Source organism: Polypterus senegalus, unplaced genomic scaffold, assembly GCF_016835505.1.
Source record: "Polypterus senegalus isolate Bchr_013 unplaced genomic scaffold, ASM1683550v1 scaffold_1829, whole genome shotgun sequence".
Taxonomy (NCBI): domain Eukaryota; kingdom Metazoa; phylum Chordata; class Cladistia; order Polypteriformes; family Polypteridae; genus Polypterus; species Polypterus senegalus.
Window position 1 is genome coordinate 22,639 of NW_024381401.1, and position 18,387 is coordinate 41,025.

Sequence of the window (18,387 nt, forward strand, 5' to 3'; positions counted from 1 at the left end):
CGCGCTTCCTTAATAGTCATCAGTTTAACTTTAACTTTAATGTCATACTCGAATGTGACCAAGTGCTCAAAATTAATTCCTTGAACCTCCTGGACTCTTGATTAGAGACAACTCGTTAATCAGCCTACACATAAAACAGGTCATAATGCTAGACTTAGTGGATTACTAAAGGACTTAAAGTTGATATAAAAGCAGGTCACTGATATCGGTCTATCAGACCATTTCCTTCTACTACTTAATATAGAAATAAAGATAGAAAACGCTCATGAGAAGCATTTTGTTAAAAAACGCTTCTTTGACTCATCAGCAGCTTTAAAACACAACTATTCTAAACAATCAGTCCGTTTATAATGCCAACTATAATAGCGAGGATAATGTAAATAGTAAAGTGGAAAACTTTAATTCTAAAGTAAGAACTGCTGTTGACAGAGTTGAACCTGAAAAGACAGTTAAAAAGTCTTCTAGCATTGTTATTCCATGGAAGACCCAAAGAGTGTCTGATTTAAAGAGAACATGTCAGTAGAGCTGAGCGTAAATGGAGGAAGACTAAACTAACTATCCATTATGAGATATTGAAGGCTAAAATAACAGAATACAATAACACTGTCTGTCTTGAGAGGCGCTGCTATTTCTCTAATATTATAAATAACAATGCTAGTAATCCCAGAGTCTTATTTTCTACAATTGATCGTCTGTTAAACCAGGTAACACAAAGGAATGCCCCCAGAATACTTCCAGTGAAACCTATGAGAACATTGCTGTATTTTTCCACTCAAAAAATTAATGATATTAGAGATAACATAGTATATCTCCCCAACACTGCAGAACCTCCAAAGCCCCGGTACTCCGTTATAAACAAATTAAATGCTTTCACCAGGATAGATTTACCTGAACTGCATAGTATAATCTCTCGACTGAAACCCTCCACCTGCGTCCTTGACCCGATACCAACAAGGTTTTTCAAAGAAATATCAGGCGTGCTAATTGATAATGTTCTGGACATAGTAAATTCGTCATTAGATACGGAGGTCTTCCCAGACTGTCTTAAGACTGCTGTAGTTAAACCCCTACTTAAGAAACATAATCTTGACCCCTCTGCCTTTGAAAATTTTAGCCCCATCTCTAACCTGCCTTTCTTAAGTAAAGTTCTAGAGAAGGCCGTCATTATGCAGTTAAATGACCACCTCAATAAACCTGCTATTCTTGATACATTTCAGTCGGGTTTTAGAACAAATCACAGCACAGAAACTGCACTCGTTAAAGTAGTCAATGACTTGTGGGTAAATGCAGACAGAGGCCATTTATCTGTTCTCATCCTCTTAGATCTGAGTGCTGCATTTGACACCATTGATCATAATATTCTTAGAAATCGCCTTAGTCAATGGGTGGGTCTCTCTGGCAGTGTCTTAAATTGGTTTGAATCTTACCTGGCAGGGAGAAAATTCTTTGTGAGTTGTGGTAATCAAATCTCAGCATTTTTTCACTTAAGAAACATAAGTAAAGTTAGACCTCTTATATCACTGAAAGATGCTGAGAAATTAGTTCACGCGTTTGTTTTCAGTCGACTAGATTACTGTAACGCACTCCTCTCAGGACTACCCAAAAGACATCAATCATTTGCAACGAGTGCAGAATGCAGCTGCTAGAATCCTAACTGGGAAAAGAAAATCCGAACACATTTCTCCAGTTTTGATGTCACTACACTGGTTGCCTGTGTCATTCAGGATTGACTTTAAAATTCTGCTTATGGTTTATAAAGCCTTAAATAATCTGCTCCATCTTATATATCAGAATGTCTGACACGTTATATATTCCAAATCGTGAACCTTAGATCTTCAAATGAGTGTCTCCTTAGAATTCCAAAAGCTAAACTTAAAAGAAGTGGTGAGGCAGGCGGGTGACCTTCTGCTGTTATGCACCTAAAATCTGGAATAGCCTGCCAATAGGAATTCACCAGGCTGATACAGTAGAGCACTTTAAAACACTGCTGAAAACACATTACTTTAACGTGGCCTTTTTATAACTTCACTTTAACTTAATCCTGATACTCTGTATGTTCAATTCATCATAATTACTATTCATGGTGGCTCTAAAATCCGCACTGACCCCTACTCTCTCTTCTGTTTCTTTTTCCGGTTTCTTTGTGGTGGCGTGACTGCGCCACCTCCACCTCTCAAAGCATCATGATGCACCAACATTGATGGACTGAAAGCCAGAAGTCTACGTGACCATCATCATCAGGTCCTTCCATGAAAACCCTAAATACAAAGAGGACTGTTTGACTTAGGTTAGGTAGATTGCCCAGAGAGGACTGGGTGGTCTCTTGGTCTGGAACCCCTACAGATTTTATTTTTTTCTCCAGCCTTTGGGTTTTTGTTTTTCTGTCCACCCTGGCCATCGGACCTTACTCTTATTCTATGTTAATTAATGTTGACTTATGTTTATCTTTTATTGTGTCTTCTATTTCTCTATTCATTTTGTAAAGCACTTTTGAGCTACATTTTTTTTGTATGAATATGTGCTATATAAATAAATGTTGATTGATTGATTGATTGAACATTTCGGACGTATCTACTAACAACATGCCACCCAAAGTAAAAGGAGACGTCAAGTAGGACAAAGACAGACAATCAAATCCTATATAAGCAACATCTCCTTGAAGAACGGTCAGCTCAACAAGTAAACATCAGCAAAAGAAACACTGAAAGACAATGAAAAATACAAGCAAATAGATCGATTGAAGAAAAAGAAAATGACTGTCAGAAAAACACTAAAAGAGAAAGACTCAGAAGAGCAAACCTTAGAAAAGGTTGGCATTTACTTGCCAGAACCAGCATTCAGCCGCGGTCAGTTATATGTTGCATTATCAAGAGTTAGAAGTTCTCCAGATGTTGTTGTCAAGGTTGTAGATGGTCCTGAACAAGGCAAACTGCTGCCAAACTCAGACAGAATATTTACAAGAAATGTTGTCTGTAATGAAATTTTATAGAAACATTTCATGAGGTCAAAAAATAGAACATGTTTCCTAAATATCTTCTTCAGATATTGTGTCTTACAGATTGTTACAAAGTTTGTTTTACACTAAGGCAATATTAATTATACTCACTGTATTGTTATATACGTTTCTATTTTATTTTTAATATTATTTTACTTTAGGCTTCTTGAAAAAATATTTTTGACAAAATAAAAAATGAAGACAAGAAACAGAATGAGGTCAAGGTCCTTGCCATTTACTGTAATATAGACTGGTCCTACTAATGTTTATGTACTACTGTTCTAGCGCCCGGTATTGTAACGGGCTTAATGTCTATTCGAAATATAAATGAATATCCAGACTGTCCCTTACCTTCAACATTCAGTGTAATCTTCACGTCTTCCTCCAACGGTCCAGAGGCCACAAGACACGTGTAGACGCCTTCATCAGACACACGGACACTCTGCACAATAAGAGATACGTCGCCGCTCTTCAGCTTCTCTTGAAAAAGAGCTCTTCTTGAGTCGATGAGATTTATGATTCTGTAATCCGCATATAAAAGCACTGGAGAAAAGATATTAGTTGTGAACCACCTGACCTCAAAGCCCTCAGCATTCAATGCCGGTGACAGGGAGGCGAGCAGGATGACATCTTCACCAACGTAAGAAACAATGGAAGGAGAAGGACCAACAACAGTGAACCTCTCTGAAAATGAAATGAATAGAGTTAAAGTCAAGACAAGCTGTATAAATATAAAGAAATTCAAGTGAAAAAACAGAAGAACATCCTGCATGTCTGAATTAACAGGTTGACAATTCACTCTGCAAGTTCAACTTGGACAACATTTTATAATTCAGCAGAATTCTCTCTTTACTCTTTTTTTTTAAAATGACTGTAAAAAGTCCTGCTGTGTCATCAGAGCTGGTCAACACATTAGACAACATATGCATTATGAAGTTCAGGTCTGCTCAAAGTCTAACAATACTGACAACCCACTGTGGACAACAAAAGGCAACATCTATCCACCCGGCATAGAGCTCCAAATGGACTTTGACCAGCACTGTGTGTCATTCAAATGGAAAAAACCACAGAGCATAAATTAGGAAAAGAAACAAACCACTCACCTGCCCAGGAGAAGTCTACATGATGTAAAAACCATAAAATAAAGAGACTCCATCTCATGTGAACGATCATAACTGAAAAAGAAAGAACAGCTCAGTGAAGCTCATCAAATGGAGGACACTGTGATATTCTTGAAATGTAAATCAACTCACAATTGAACTGACACCAGCATGGAGAAGAACACGTACCACTGTGACATGGACACACAGCATTATCTGCATTATGCTGCACACTTTAATACACACTTATGGACTTTTTTGGAGTCATGCTACTGCCTGTCCACATTGGTGTTTCTTGATTCACTCCCAGATCTTTACACACTCTTAATTTCACTAACTGGTCTTGTAGCCAAGTTCTCAGTATGCACACATGTTCTCTTACTGTAGATAAGTAACTTATGGGCACTCAGATTAGTCAACCACAAGGATGACATGATCATCAGACCAGCAGATAAGGCTAATGCACGTGTGGACTGGTAGACTAACCTTTACCTTATACTTCAGTCTCCAAATGACTTGTGAAGTCCACTCCTCACACCTTACTAATACACTGGTGACCAGCATGTAGCTGTGCCCTCCTTTTCTCTTGTAATTAACAATAATGCATTACCTCAAAAAGATAATCAATTTACTGATGAAATATCTCCACTTTGTACACTTTAATTCTGGACGGGGTACCAGCCTTTCACAGAGCACACTTGAGCATGAAGTCTCATTCACTTACGCAGGGCCAATGTCAAATCAAAAACCAAAGTATCCAAAAATCAAACTCTACAGACAAAAAGAGACCATGCAGACTCCATACAGACCATGTCAGGGCTGGGGATTCAAACTAAAAGTCTGGATTTGTTAGACCACCACTGTGTCACCAGGCTGCTGACGTTTCATTTTCAAAGTTGTACAAACCTAACAGTCCTGGATGCTTTTTGCATTTCTGTAGGTCAATGTTATGAACAGCATATTGTAGCTTTCCTTCAAATGTTGATGGTAGCACATGGTGAGGGTCCGGAGGAATACTTTCTGTTTTTTACTAGTGTAGTAAAGTGATATGTAAATGTATGCAGTATTGTTGTAATTACACATTATACAGTAGTTCTTTAAGGTGGTTCGGTTTTGTTATGCTGAAGGCATCACGTTGAAGTTATAGTCCGGCATCAAAAAGCTACAAAAACAATCTGTAAGATCTCAGCTACAAGATATTACATATGAAAATAACCACATTCGTATCTTCCCTGACTTCTCTCCAGCAACAGCTACTAAACATGCAGCCTTCTACAACATCAAACAGCGGTTACGGCAAGCCAGCGTCAAATACAGCCTCTTGTATCCAGCAAAACTGAAAGTGGAATGGCAGGTCAATTCTATGTCTTCGCTAGCAAGGAAGAAGCAGAAAAGGAATTAAGAAAGCTGATCCCGGGACTATTCTGATACATAATAGTGAGTCATGGCCGTTAATGATATAGCAAGGATTAATAATCTATTGTCTGATCTATTTGTTTTAAAATACGGGTTTTTATCAGCATATATTCTCATTATTACTTAGTATTACTAGGGCGCTATCTGTTTATGTTTTATTGTGCTTAATTACTTTTTCTTTTTTCTCTTTTTTTTTATTAGCTAATTATTTCATCTCTACCCTAAATGAGACTGTTCAACATCATACCCTTGGTTTATTGTTATTGCTATTATTGCATTAAGACTTGTTATGCTTATTCTGGACACATTTTTAATACCATCCCCTGGGTTTATTATCTGGGTGTATTATCTTAATGCACTAAGATTGCTGAAGACTATATATATATATATTTTAAATGCAAAATTATTATTTTTTTTTAGACTATATTGGTAATAGATATCTCTATCTTTTAACCCTAAAACGCCGCTGTGTGGGGGCTTGTTGTGCTTTGGACGTGCTCTGTCTCTGGGTATGTCAGAGGACTGGGACTTTGTGAAGTGGGGTCCAGCATCACGTGGGGAGGCAAAAAGGGAGGGTGGGGGGTTAAGGGGGGGAGAGAAAGAGAGCAGGCCTGATCTATACCTAGTCTATCCTCACAATCTTTATAATTATAACTATCAATGTAATAATAAGCTGCTTGGCAACAGCTCTAGGGGAAATAGGAAATTAAGGCCGAAGCTGTCTCACTTCCAGTTAAGACATCAAAAACTCAGAATCAGTGTCTCCATGATGGGACAGTTAACTTCATGAGCTGGAATGTTAAAGGCCTGAATCACGAATTAAAGAGAAAGAAAGTACTCTCTCACCTAACAGGTCAAAACACTAAAATAGTATTTTTAAGGAGACCCACTTACTAAGCAAGGATCAGTTCTGGCTGCAAAAAGACTGGACTGGCCAAATGTTCCATTCTAGTTTTATGAAGAAAACTAGAGGGGTGGGAATTCTAATACATAGAACTGTTCCATTTGTAGCATCAGATGTAGTATTGGATCCTGAAGGGAGATATGTGATGGTCATGGGAGACTTATCTAACTGTAAAATGATTTTGATAAATGTTTATGCACCTAATGTTGATGATAAGGAATTTATGCAAAATTTATTCACATCCATTCCCAATCTGAACACTCATAAAGTTATAATGGCTGGGGACTTTGTGTTTTAAATCCACTTTTAGATAGGACTTCCTCCACAGGGGGAACGGCATCTAACACCGCAAAGATAATTACAAAGTTTATAACGGATCACAACTTATCAGACCCCTGGAGGTTTTTAAACCCAAATTCAAGAACATATTCTTTCTACTCACCAGTACATCATTGCTACTCAAGGATCGATTACTTCTTTATAGACAATAACATCTTGCCTAAGATTAAATCTTGCAAATACGATGCTATTGTTATTTCTGACCATACACCTATGATCTTGGAGCTAAAATTACTAAGCCCCATAAACTCACCCCGCAGATGGCACCTCAACCCACTTCTATTAGCTGACGAGAATTGTACTGAATTTATATCCAAACAAATCAAATTCTTTCTTGGGTCAAATACATTCCCCAAGATCTCTACAGGAATACTCTGGGAAACTCTTAAAGCCTTCTTAAGAGGACAGATTATCTCATATGTTTCCCACAGAAATAAATCCGAAGCCAAGAAAGTAGCAAAGATAAAAAGCGAAATTACTAAAATAGATGAAGAACACGCCAGACTAACAAGCGAGACTCTACATAGGAAAAGGCAGGCTCTACATTCAGAATTAAACCTCTTGACAACTAAAGAAACTGAACAACTAATTTATAAATCCAGACATCATTACTATAAACATGGAGAGAAAGCTAATAAGCTTTTAACTCAACAAATTCACAAGCAAGATGTGCGCAACACAATCTCAGTAATCACCAACGCGAATGGAAATAAAATCGTCGAACACAAAAATATAATGCACACTTTCAGAGACTACTATAAATCCCTATATACTACTGAGTTTAAAGAAGACAATATACAATCTAATGCATTTCTAGATACATTACAGATACCACAAATAGACACTTTTAGTGCGGAGGAACTTGATAAACCTCTGGCATTGTCAGAATTACTAGTTGGTCTCGTCCGATGCGAGAGATGGACGTCTGAAGTGGAGCTCCGCTAGCAGTGGTGCTATTTTTCATATTATTTGCTTATTATTCTGAGATATCCTGTATTTATTCAACCCGAGAGGGACCGCTACAGTATATGTAAACACATATAAACATGGCCAACAAGAAGGGGGTCCAAAGAATCAAGACTAAAGCTACATCCAAGCTGCGATCAGCAAGCCCTAGTTCGAGATACGGCCTCTCAGAGACAGACCTGGATCAGATGGGCGAAAGTACAGACTCCTCGGGACCACGGTCCGCTACATCGTCGCCGGCTGAGAGCGAAAAGGGGAGCGAAGGTGCGATCGTGAGTGCAGATGTGGATAGCTCGCCGATTGGAGAGGATTACCTGAAACTGGAAAAGGCCGGGAGGTCCGCGGCTTCAGTTACGCAATTACGCGGGATTGGAGCAGCGGGGACACCGGCTTCAGCAGAGTCTGCTGCTTCATCTACGGTACAAGAAGGCACATTTGAGCTATCTGAACTGAAAGTGCTGCTCGCTGAGCTCACGCAAGATATAAAGAAAAGAGAAGGCTAATGAGAAAGCAACGGCAAAGGCACTTGAGAGACTGAAACAGGAATTAAAACAGGAGATGAAACAGGCCAATGAATGTCTGCGACAGGAAATCCAACAGGCAAATGAAAGGCTGCGACAGGAATTCCAACAGGCAAATGAAAGGCTGCGTCAAGAGGTCCAACTTGAACTTCGACAGGTGCTGGGCAAAATTGAAGAGCGCATTGAGAAAAACTCGCTAAACTGAGCACGCTTGCTGATCAATTGGAGCATCTTAGTGAGACATTCACGAATCGGATCGAAATAGCCGAACATCTAGCTGCCAGTGCCGAGGAAAGAGCAGTAAATGCCAGTTCGGAATGTAAAAAACTCGGAGAAAAACTTGGAGACAGACTGGCTGCTTTAGAAGATGGGAATAGATGGTATAATGTCAGAATTGAAGGCCTGCCGGAGAATCGAGAAAGTTTAAACCCGGTGAAATTCGCAACTGAACTTTTTCTAAAATAATCGGGGCGACTTTAAAGCAGAATCTGAGATAGCAGCGGCTTACAGCGTCACGGATCAAACACCGTCAGACCCGACCAAGATCTTTTATAGTTCGTTTTGAACGATTATCATTTAAGTTAGAGGTGATGGAACTCCTCAGGAAAAAAGGAAGATATTATATATGAAGATTGCCACATTCGCGTCTTCCCTGACTTCTCTCCAGCAACAGCTATTAACGCGCCGCCTTCTATAATATTAAACAGCGGCTACGGCAAGCCAATGTCAAATACGGCCTCCTGTATCCGGCAAAACTGAAAGTGGAATGGCAGGGTCATTTCTATGTTTTAAGCTAGCAAGGAGGAGGCAGAAAATGAGTTAAGAAAGCTGATCCGGGACTATTCTGATACATAATTGTGAGTCATGGCGGTAAATGATAAAGCTAGGATTAATAATCTACTGTCTGATCTATTTGTTTTAAAATACGGGTTTTTATCAGCATATATTCTCATATTCTTATATTATTATTACTTACTTATTACTTATCATTACTTAGTATTACTAGGGCTAAATGTTTATGTTTTATTGTGCTTAATTACGTTTTCCTCCTCTTTTTTCTTTTCTAATTATTTCATGTGTACCCTAAATGAGACTGTTCAATATCATACCCTTGGTTTGCTGTTATTGCTATTACTGCATTAAGACTTGTTATGCTTGTTTTGGACACATCTTTAACACCATCACCTGGGTTTATTATCTGGGGATATCATCTTAATGCACTAAAATTGATGAAGATTATATGTATGTGTATGTATATATATATATATATATATATATATATATATATATATATATATATATATATATGTATATATATATATATTAAGTGCAAAATTCTTTTCTTTTTTTTTTCTTTTTCCTCTTTTAAAGACTATATTGGTAACAGATATCTCTATCTTTTAACCTTAAAGCGCCACTGCATGGGGGCTTGATGTGCTTTGGACGTGCTCTGTCTCTGGGTATGTCAGAGGACTGGGACTGCATGAAGTGGGTTTTAGCCTCACCTGGGGAGGCAAAAAGGGAGGGTGGGGGTTAAGGGGAAGAGAAAGAGAGCAGGCTTGATCTATATCTAATCTATCATCTCAATCTTTATAATTATAACTATCAACGTAATAATAAGCTGCATGGCAACAACTCTTGGGGGAATAGGAAATTAAGACCTAAACTATTTCACTTCCAGTTAAGACTATAATATGACACCAAAAACTCAGAATCAGTGTCTCCATGATGGGACAGTTAACTTCGTAAGCTGGAATGTTAAAGGCCTGAATCACGAATTAAAGAGAAAGAAAGTACTTTCTCACCTAACAGGTCTAAATGCTAAAATAGTATTTTTACAGGAAACCCACTTACTAAGTAAGGATCAGTTCCGCTGCAAAAGACTGGACTGGCCAAATGTTCCATTCTAGTTTTACAAAGAAAACTAGAGGGGTGGGAATTCTCATACATAGAACAGTACCATTTGTAGCATCAGATGTAGTATTGGATCCTGAAGGGAGATATGTGATGGTCATGGGAGACTTATCTAACTGTAAAATGATTTTGATAAATGTTTATGCACCTAATGTTGATGATAAGGAATTTATACAAAATTTATTTGCATCCATTCCCAATCTGAACACTCATAAACTTATAATGGCTGGGGACTTTAATTGTGTTCTAAATCCACTTTTAGATAAGACTTCCTCCACAGGGGAACGGCAACTAACACCGCAAAGATAATTACAAAGTTTATAACTGATCACAACTTATCAGATCCCTGGAGGTTTTTAAACCCAAATTCAAGAACATATTCTTTCTACTCACCAGTACATCATTGCTACTCAAGGATTGATTACTTCTTTATAGATAATAACTTCTTGCCTAAGATTAAATCTTGTAAATACGATGCTATTGTTATTTCAGACCATGCTCCGATGATCTTGGAGCTGAAATTACTAAGCCCCATACACTCACCCAGATGGCGCCTCAATCCGCTTCTATTAGCTGACGAGAATTGTACTGAATTTATATCCAAACAAATCGAATTCTTTCTAGAGACAAATACATCCCCTGAGATCTCTGCAGGAATACTCTGGGAAACTCTTAAGGCCTTCTTAAGAGGACAGATTATCTCATATCTTTCCCACAGAAATAAATCCGAAGCAAGAAAGTAGCAGAGATAAAAAGTGAAATTACTAAAATAGATGAAGAACATGCCAGACTACCAAGCGAGACTCTACATAAGAGGAGGCAGGCTCTACATTCAGAATTAAACCTCTTGACAACTAAAGAAACCGAACAACTAATTTACAAATCCAGACATCATTATTATGAACATGGAGAGAAAGCTAATAAGCTTTTAGCGCAACAAATTCACAAGCAAGATGTACGCAACGCAATCTCGGTAATTACTAACACGAATGGAGATAAAATCATCGAACACAAAAATATAATGTACACTTTTAGAGACTACTATAAATCCCTATATACTACTGAGTTTAAAGAAGACAATATACAATCTAATGCATTTCTGGATAAATTACAGATACCACAAATTGGCGCTATTAGTGTGGAGGAACTCGATAAACCTCTGTCATTATCAGAATTACTGGATGCTATAAAGTCACTCCAAGGTGGAAAAGCAGCAGGCCCTGACGGCTACCCTGCAGAGTTTTACAAGAAATTCTCCGCTCAGCTAGCTCCCTCCTATTAGCAACATTTACAGAAGCCAGAGATAACCAATCTCTTCCACAAACCTTTCGCCAAGCACTAATCACTGTCTTTCCAAAACAAAATAAGGACTTATTACAATGTGCATCATACAGACCAATTTCACTTCTGAATAACGACGTTAAAATACTCTCTAAAATCATAGCTAGAAGGATGGAGAAAGTGCTCCCTCAGTAATATCACAAGACCAAACTGGATTTATTAGGGGCCGACACTTATCTTCAAATCTTCGACGCCTGTTTAATGTAATATACTCACCAACTAAATCAAACACCCCAGAAATATTATTATCATTGGATGCAGAAAAAGCATTCGACATGATTGAATGGAAATACCTTTTTACTATTTTGGAGAAGTTTGGGTTTGGCCAGAACATTTGTGCATGGATTAAATTACTGTATACTAACCCAGAAGCTTCAGTTTGCATCAATAACATTTGCTCAGACTACTTTAAACTAGAACGTGGCACAAGACAAGGATGCCCTTTGTCACCACTGCTGTTTGCAATTGCCATTGAACCACTGGCAATACATTGTCGAAATACTGATCAGATAAAGGGGATTAGCAGAGAAGGACTGGAACAGAAAATCTCATTATATGCAGATGACATGGTACTGTATATATCGGACCCAGAAAATTCTGTGCCTGCAGTCTTAGCAGCACTCACAGAATTTCAAAAGCTCTCTGGTCTCAGAATTAATCTGAATAAAAGTGTACTCTTTCCGTGAATTCGCAAGCATATAATATTAGATTAGACACCCTTCCTTTTATCATTGCAGAACAGTTTAAATACCTCGGGGTAAACATCACAAGTAAACATAAAGCTCTTTATCAACAAAATTTGTCGCCTGCATGGAAAAAATTAAACAAGACTTGCATAGATGGTCAACCCTTCATCTCACACTAGCTGGAAGAATTAACACTGTTAAGATGAATATTCTTCCTAAGCTCCTTTTTATTTCAAAACATACCAATATACATTAATAAATCGTTCTTTAAGCAATTAGATTCAACAATAACCTCATTTATTTGGAATTCTAAACATCCACGCATCAAAAGAGCGACCCTACAAAGACAAAAGGCAGAAGGTGGCATGGCTCTACCTAACTTCCAGTTTTATTACTGGGCGCAAATATACAGTCGATAAGAACCTGGACACAAATAGAAGAACATACACAGGCATGGACCGCAATAGAAGTAAAATCCTGCAGTACTTCTTTGTATTCCTTGCTTTGTGCTCCAATAAACACACGCTATCGGCAATACACTAATAACCCAATTGTGCTCCACTCACTTAGAATCTGGAACCAATGTAGAAAGCATTTTAAGACGGAGAAGCTTCTTTCTGTGGCACCCCTGCAAAAGAACCACCTCTTTCAACCCTCACAAACATATGCAGTTTTTAATATCTGGAAAAAGATTGGAATTAACTTGCTTAGAGATCTTTATATAGACAACGTCTTTGCATCCTATGAACAATTACATTCCAAATTTAACATTCCAGCTACAAATTTCTTTCACTATCTTCAAATCAGGAACTTTGTTAAACAGAACCTTCCAGATTTTCCTCATCTTGCACCCTCATCCACGCTGGAAAAATTATTGCTCAATTTCAAGGAGTTAGACTCCATCTCTACAATATATAAAATCCTTTTACAATCCCTTCCTTTCAAAGATCCAAGAGGACACTGGGAAAATGACCTCTCAATTAATATATCAGAAAAGGAGTGGAAAGTAGCAATGCAGAGAATTCACTCAAGCTCCATATGCAAAGCATACAATTATACAACTCAAAATTATATATCGAGCACATCTGTCTCGACTAAAACTCTCAAAATGTTTCCAGGGCATGATCCAACCTGCGAACGTTGCAACCAAGCCCCAGCCTCACTAGGTCACATGTTCTGGGCCTGCACCAAATTAACATTATTCTGGACAAAAATTTTTAATTACCTCTCAGACAGTCTTGGACTCACAATCCCTCCTAACCCATTAACAGCTGTGTTTGGGGTTCTTCCAGAGGGTCTTAAAGTGGAGAAAGACAAACAAATTGTGATTGCATTCACTACACTGTTGGCACGCAGACTTATTCTGATAAACTGGAAGAACCCAAACTCTCCTCTTTAAGTCAGTGGGAAACTGATGTGTTATATTATTTAAAATTGGAAAAAATCAAATACTCAGTTAGAGGATCTGTGCAGACTTTTTCAAAACATGGCAGGATCTAATCAGTAATATTTTGAAATGATTTTATAAAGCACAGAGAATTTGTTGACCCTGTTGACTCTGTCACCAGTCCCAAAGACCCCAGAGAAATTCATTGCTCATTTTGTTAATTTCTCTCTCCGTGCTCCTGATGATGTATCTTAGAGTTGACTTCCTATCTCATCTGTCACCGCTGACACCCCCTATGTGGGACTGACAGTCCCCGTTACTTCAGCCTCTTAGTATTCAGCTCAACAGACACACCAGATATAAACCATCTTTGTTTCTTTAACCTTAACATTTGACTTTATTGAAGAATCAACCACACACGGTACACTGAATGTTCACTCACTTCGCTGTATGATACCACAGTCCATAATATGAACGTTACAATGCAATCATATCAGAGAGCGACAGCTTTGATAAATGTCTAGAGGTAGGAGTGCTCTGTTGCATTTTTTTTGCAGTAAAGAGCTCGCCCATACATCAAGGTTGACGTCGGAGGCCCCCAATGCTTAAAAGTATTTTAATTCTGCAGACTCTTTGTAGTGCTGGCACCAAGACCTTCTCCATTTTAAACCTGAGAAATGTACAACTCTCTGATTATCTATGAAGGCCTCCTGCTCTTCATTCATCTTTAACTGGCTAAGCTGAAAAGCCACAGCCCACCTACAATTCACTAAATAAGGGTCCAGAGTTTCACTCCTATTGTCCGCTGTGTAAGCAATGCAGTGAACAGCCGAGGCGCTCCTGGCAGAGGCAGACTTACCTGCTCTCACTTTGTTTCACCTCAGTGCTCTCCTGGGGATTTGTCTTTGATCAACAAGCTGGACGGCTCTCTGTAGAATCAGTCAGCGCACCTCAGTTCAAGTTATCAGTCTGTGAGAGAAAATGGCTGAGCACAATTAAACAAACTCTTCAATCTCCAGCACTTTAGTTCCTCTCACCCTTTTTGTATTTCACTAATTTCTCTTTCACTTTAACAAGGCATTCAGCCAACAGGGCCTCACCTGAGTCTTAAAGTGAACACAAGAAACTCCAAACACACTGCTTGTTGCCTGGAAACTCACACATTTAGTTTTTCCTTCTTCAACTATGAAAATGAAACTTTTTTATAAAGGTACACATTCTCTCATTTCAATCCAAGTATTTATACATCTAACAAGAGAAGACACAAACTGTGGTGACACACAATCACATTCTCATCAGGTACAATGATGGATGATCTTTCCCTAGAAAAGACGTAGAACACATTTGTTCATGTGAGATAAAATCCAAGAAAAATGAAAAATGAAATGCAAAACATCAATCAAAACTGATCTCCCATCTAGGGTATGGTCTCTGAACATATCCATCAGGCACACCTTATACAGCAGTTTCGGAGCGTATCACCCGAATGACCCCAAGAATGATCCCCTGGACAATAACCTCACCAGTGCACAGTTACCCAGACAATGGGGATCTACAGTAAAATAGACTGAAATTCAAATTCCTCTGAATGATCGACAGAGATAGCGGGAAGATGTTTCCTTATCTGTTAACACTAGAATTACCAGAGCCTATGAAAAAACTCGGAATTCCGTCCCACCTTAAATCGCTTCATAAATTCCCCCCACCAATTTAGAACGTGCACGAACTTCTCTCAGCTCATGCCTTGATTGAGTATCTGGGAGTGAAGTGGAGTTTTAGAGTGGAAATAATAGATTGTTATTTGGAACACACGCATTTCATGTCTGTTCCGTTTCTACAGTAATCTGTGTAAACACATTGTTAAAACAGAAACGTTTTTTATATTCTAGTAGTAGATGACAAAATGTAGGCATAAACTATATAATGTATGAAGCCTGAAGTCCAAATATCAAAGAAACACTTTCACAAAAGCTACAAATATAACACAACAATTGCACTTTTATTCAAAAATATAACTGCAGAAGCAAAAATCCGCCTTAACATGCGACATTGACCAACCTTTATTCCGACTGCCTCCGTAGCGCAATCCAATCTGCTGCCGACTGGGAATCAAAAGGCTGTGAGTTCGATCCTGCACCACTCCGTTTTGAGAAGTAAACTGCTCTTAGTCTTACTGTTTTAGAATAAAAGCATACATTTGATTTCAGTCTGTAACAGCCGGTGCAATTTATGATCCTTATAAAGGTTAGCTTTTTTATTTTTAATTATTCAGTTGTATTATCTCGGTCGTGTTCACGAGCCCAAACACACCCCATCCCCATATCTGATACTGCTGTTTTCACATAGACGCGCTGTAACAGACGTAAACTCAGCTCCCTTCTACATCGGAGCAAGAATGCACATACCATTGCTAGGATAGTAAAGTGTCAGCAGGCACTTTTCTTGGCATTACACACATTTTTGCACATGCCCTCTGCACACTACTTGTGACTTTAGGCTTTAGGAAGTAAGTAAATAAATAAAGGTAAATCGTGCCATAAAATGATTTCTTCAAAACGTCACATATATTTGTCTCTTTCTTTTTTTTAAAATATGCGTTGATCACTGCCACCATATTGTAGCACACAGCATCTGGCCACCTGCATGTTCTTGCGCGCACTGAATAAGAGACAAATATGCAGTCTGACTGAGAGAATCAGACTGAAAAAAAGCAAACATTTCGAAATGCCATACTTTTACAGCTGATCGGACGCTGTTCGTTTTCAAATAATATTACATTAGTGCAACAATGTTTTCTGATTGGTACTATTGAGGTCATAAAATGATTTCTTCAAAATGTCACATGTATTTCTCTCCTTCTTTTTATTCCACTGCTGCGCTGACATCGTGTACCAGAAGGCGTGAGCTTATTCAGTGTGGCAGGAGCACGCTGGTGGCCGGTTGCTTGTAGTATCACAAGCTTTTTTTAAAATGTGCGTTGATCACCGAATGCGTGTTGTATGTAGCACACAGCAACTGGCCACCTGCATGTTCTTGTGCGCACTGAATAAGCTCCTGATCTGACTCTAAGTAATAGCGCCAGCATAAATTCACAGCTGATCTGACGCTGTTCGTTTTCAAATAAAATTGCATTTGTGCGATGATGTTTTCACATATGTTGTTTCTTTCTTTCAGGTGTGTAATAGAAATCACAGTATAGAGAGAAGTGTGTACAACGCTTCTTACAGGAAAAGGCGATGGAAAAAGAAAAGATGATGCAGCATCAACAAGCTTCAGTTCTTTATTTACCTTTAGTTACCTTTATTTATTTACTCACTTCCTACAGCGTAAAGGCACGTGTAAAATGCAGAGCTTCCCATATACATATACAAAGTACAGCGATGGCAAAAGTGCGATGTGCATTCTTGCTCCGACGCTAGATGCTACCAATGCTAGCGAAATGAAGTGTCTGCATGCACTTTTTGTGTCATTACACGTGTATTTTTTTAACATGTCCGTGCCAAATAAATAACATTCGAGTTGTACGGCATCTTTATGTGATCCAATTTTTCACATAAAGGCGCTCTATAGCTCGAATGTTATTTATTTAGCACGAACATGCTGAAAAAATACACGTGTAATGCCACAAAAAGTGCATGCAGACACTTCATTTTACGAGTTTTTTCATAGGCTCTGGTAATTCTAGTGTTAAGGATGATACCTGACAGGTTTTAATCTGGAGACATGGAAGGTTAACTGAGTCTTAAAATGAGCTGCCAAAGCTGGACTGAATGATACTGGACTCTCATGTCTCCAGATACCATAGGGATGAAAGTACTGAGATGCCAGTTAGTCGCATATCTCAGATGGCCACTCACACCCACTAGCTAAATTTAAACACAGGGGATGCGCTCCTTTTGTGATCCACTAACTACTCGGCAGAGCCTCTTAATGTCCCACCAGTTGCCACCTAGAACAAAGATAAATGGAAGAAAAATCTAATAGATGAGAATGAAATCTGTGTAGACATTCCAAGATTTACCCCTTGAGGATATTTCTAGTGATCTCAGCTGAGATCAATTAATCACTCCTATCATTTTGACTTGAATTGACTGTGCAATAGAGAAAATTCTCCAAGTCACGCTAAGTTCTTTCTGTCAGCCTCTGGCCTCTCTAGTGACAACCCAAGGTTAGAATAACTGTACAAGTTAAAAGTTCACAAGTGAACCACCAGAAATGGCATACAAATTACAGTCCTTGGTTTGAAATAATTGAGCTGGAAAGCCATGTAAACAAACTACATGCTTGAGAAAATATTTAGCTAATTCTTTTGCAGTAGAAAGTTTCTTGAAGGAAGTAAATAACGCAGTGTAATCGTTAAATGGCGGTAGATCTGTAATGAAATGTGTGTCGACTGCTTTCTAAGGGTCAAGAGCGACACAGAATTAGTATTAATAACCCAATAGGCAGACTTTGGAAGGATTTTGTTTTGTATGCTGAAATGTAATTTCTAACATCTTTCTTTTTTTCCCAAATAAAATATATTTTGAGTTTATCTACACTGTAAAAAGTACTGTGTTAAAATTACTTAAAAAAAATAAGGCAACAAATTACAAGCAATAGTTCTGAGTAGATTTACTCTACTGCACTATTGAGTAAACTTAATATATTCATTTACTCAAATTTACCTAAAATAACTGAGTTGGACTAAATATAAGTAGTAGCAAAAATAATTTTAGTTTACGCAGATTTTCATTTGAGTTACACAAAAAAAAAAGAGTAATAATCCAACATTCTGTGCTCGACAGTAATGACTGTATAACAAACAAATGATAAAAT

At 38.2% G+C, this 18,387-nt stretch overlaps 1 long non-coding RNA gene across 1 annotated transcript; it reads right to left on the reverse strand.

Annotated features, from left to right (window-relative positions):
- Nucleotides 1-3,600: 3,600 nt before the first annotated feature.
- LOC120520610 lies at nucleotides 3,601-14,572 on the reverse strand. The gene is made up of 3 exons (XR_005631882.1): nucleotides 14,429-14,572; nucleotides 4,099-4,170; nucleotides 3,601-3,679 (listed from the first exon to the last, which is right to left on the reverse strand). It is a non-coding gene; the product is annotated as an uncharacterized LOC120520610 (long non-coding RNA).
- Between the last annotated feature and the right edge of the window lie 3,815 nt (nucleotides 14,573-18,387).